This window comes from Ruditapes philippinarum, unplaced genomic scaffold, assembly GCF_026571515.1.
Source record: "Ruditapes philippinarum isolate M1 unplaced genomic scaffold, ASM2657151v2 ctg359_1_1_1_1, whole genome shotgun sequence".
In the NCBI taxonomy this organism is placed as follows: domain Eukaryota; kingdom Metazoa; phylum Mollusca; class Bivalvia; order Venerida; family Veneridae; genus Ruditapes; species Ruditapes philippinarum.
This window is the reverse complement of record NW_026863896.1, coordinates 507,522-511,110: the sequence shown is the minus strand read 5'-3', so window position 1 is coordinate 511,110 and position 3,589 is coordinate 507,522.

Genomic DNA, 3,589 nt, shown 5'->3' with positions numbered 1-3,589 from the left:
TATCTTGAATATGGAGGTGTGACACTTTATAAGAAATTTGAAGAGACACAAAATTAGTCTAAATCAATAAACATATCATTTGAGATCAATGAAACCCAAAGACAATTAAGTCCCATATTCAATATACTGTATATGTTTGTGTTCATTTTAGATTCTTGTGGCGCAAAATTAGTCATTGCCAACCAAGTTTGTATTTGGCATTAATGCATTTTACCTCAGTTTTGAATTGTGTTCATTTCTGATATTGTAAAAGATTGCTAGCTAGTTATTTATAGCTCAGCTCGTTTATTTTACCAGTGTTCATCTGCCAATTGCATTTAAAAACATCAGGTAATATGTTTTGTTGTTTTTTTTCTCCACAATAGATGCATTATAAATATACTAAGTCAATTTATTAGAAATATCACTTTGTTTTCAATGTTAAAACTTTTCTATTAATGTATATAACTTGTTTTGTCTTATAGGAAATAACCTATTGAAACTTGAAAAATATTTGAGATTTGTAGGCACTTCTTGACTTAGGTGACTGGTATTGTCCCTTTTTATTTTTTTCCTCAATTTCAATTTGAGGTTTAATAAGTGTTAATACCAAAATTAATGACCAGAGTCTTGTGTGAACCTCAAATACTATTCCAGATTGAAGTCTTCAGGTGTAAAAGATCACCTTTGTTTCGTTTTATATGAAAGAGAAGTAATTTTGCTGCAGTTTGAATGTGTATTTGAAGTAATCATCATTCTTTGGGATATCAGTGGTTTGAGGTTTCAAAGTTCTGTTGTATGTTTTATTTACGCTTCATGGTTGGTTGGTCATGTGGATTACTCATTACAAGCAGAAAGTGCTCGTTTTAATTTTAGATTTTCAAGCACAGTAAATCTTTTGTAAAAAATGTCAATATACTTCACTTGACAAACAGTTGTTCAAGACATATTTTGACTTTTATCTTTACATGTATTAAAATATGTGCTTCTTAAGTGTTATAACCATGCTTTTGTTCATAACCTTAATTTTTGTTTATATTTTTGTTTTATCCAAATATTTTGAAAATTTGCATTATTTTAATAAATATATTGTCCAATGATTTTATTGATATAATTTTAGTTGTCTGATTTTAAAAGTACATGTATTTTGATTTTAGTAATTACAAATTTCTGTTCATTAAGCCAATATTTTCATATGATTTTATTAAGTTTTGTTATTTAAAAGTAAATTTAAAAGTAATATACATTAAGCTTTAAGAAAAGAGAAATCTAGGGAGTACCCCGGTAATAGATTTTAAAAAAAATCCAGTTTTATTGTTTATTTTTCTTCTTTTTAATGAAATCATTGTCAGTTGTTGATTTTTTAAGTCTGATTGTTTAGAATTTTTCTTGTGTTAACTTTTCAATATGTATTGCTTTATTTCACCCAATATAATTAGTATATAGTATATACTTACTTTTTGTCATAAAACGTCCTTAGCTTTAGTTTGCATATTTTGTTTTCTAATGTGAGATTGTATTTAATACACAGTCAGTCCTCCCACCTCCACCCACACACCCACCCTCTCAGCATATTTTTATGGTGCATTGTTTTACCTTTTTAGTAGTTTAGTTTGCTCATCTACCCTTTTTACTTGCTACCTAAAGTGTGGCCTTTAGTCATATAATCCATTCTCACTTATATATAACATTGTGATTAATAGATTATGTTAATGTTTGATGCATGTTTTGTTTTAACACTTTTTTCCATGTTTAGTCTTTCCCATGTATGAAGGATAATGTGATTGTTATATTTTGTTATTATAATACTGCACGTTTGTAACCTCTCTTTTCATTGGATAATCAAGACATTTATATAATCTATATACATGGCTACTGTTGATTTATGAAGTAATTTAATTTTTTCTCTCTAAAAAAGGAAGTTTGCAGTTTTATAAATTTGTTATAAAGATTCTTGAGAGGATATAAATTGTTATTTGCAAAATAACCCGAGTCTAGCAACACCGGTTATATATACAAACAACCCTTATACAGGGTCATATAACCTGTCTAAATCTATATAACTGATGTTGGTCATTTTAGCTGAACTATTTCAAAGAATAGTGGAGCAGTCCTACTCGCCTTGGCATTGGCATAGTACTTGTTTTAAAGTTTAGCAAGCAGCTTCAAATCTCAATAATTTTTTGATGTTATTATTATTGGCCAAGATCTCAAACATTTGGGGCGTTCATGGCCATCTGCAAAAGGTTTGTGATATTGAAATCCTTCTGAACTTTACACCTGCTGCAGTTGGTAAACAATGAGTATGTGACTTACTGTATAAAGGATTTTCAAGATATTTTGCTTTTAAAGATTACCAGTACTTTTATTCCTGAATTTTTCTGTAATGGAATATAATAAAACACATAAAGTGATTAAAGAAAAAGCCAAAGCCAAATTTTACATTTTTTTCTGCAGGCCTGACTGAAAATATTTGTTACTTACATTGTTTGCTGTTGTTTGGTAATTTATCCATTTTAGTAAGTTGTTATTGATCTTTTACTGAATAATTATTATACATGTTTATATGTTCAAGCTGTTACATAATTATTATTGTATTTTTTAATGATTTAGATTCTGTTTCTTCATGTCCTGTCTCACACAGTGTGGAAGGTAATATAACTAGTGTAGCCCCTATCTTGGAGGTAATATAACTGGTATAATGTGAAATAGTCTGATACATTCTCGGTGATTTAACAGTCAAAATTATAGATGAATTGAGTGACATTATTGTATATTTAGCATGTCTTCCATAGCTTGTCCCATCAGGTATACCTGGCTTGTCCAGTCAGATGTTCCTGGCTTGTCCCATTAGATATTCCTGGCTTGTCCATACCTGCTAGTATAGTTCAGCCGAGTGACATTAAACTGTGATAATATGTCATAGGAGAATCTCTTTATAGAACTACATTTTTATTGAATATTAATGATGTTATGATAACAAACCCATATGCTAACATTTACTTGTAATTATATAATAATTGTATTTTAGTCTACTACAGATAATCTCTTGATAAGAAATGGTATAGTTTGCAGAAAAATTAGGGGAAGGAAAAGGCAGATGCTGGTCAGAAATATAACAGAGAATTACTATTCACTATATTATTTTTAGTGTGAATGTTTTCATAATGTATTGCTTAGTCTGCATAGCACAATTTTCATGTTTAGATCATTTTACCAATTATTATGTAAACATGCCAAATTACATATTAATGCTATGTATACTTTTGCATATACATACATACTGAACAGTAAGTAAAAATGATATTTTTCTTGGTCTTTCTGTTTAGTCAGCCATTTTAGGACAGTGTTAGTTTTTACTGAACCATTGGATTGGTATCAATTTAGGATGGGATTTTTTTGGATTTTTTTTTTCTACTAAACTATTGGTTTGGTACCAATTTAGGACGGGGTTTCTTTTATTCTTTCTCCTGAACCATTGGTTTGGTAACGATTTAGGACAGGATTTCTTCTGTTCTTCTATACTGAACCGTTGAATTTCTTTTTCCTTTTTTTGTTACGAAATAAAGACACAATCAATTGTTAAATATTCACTAGTTGCTGATGATTG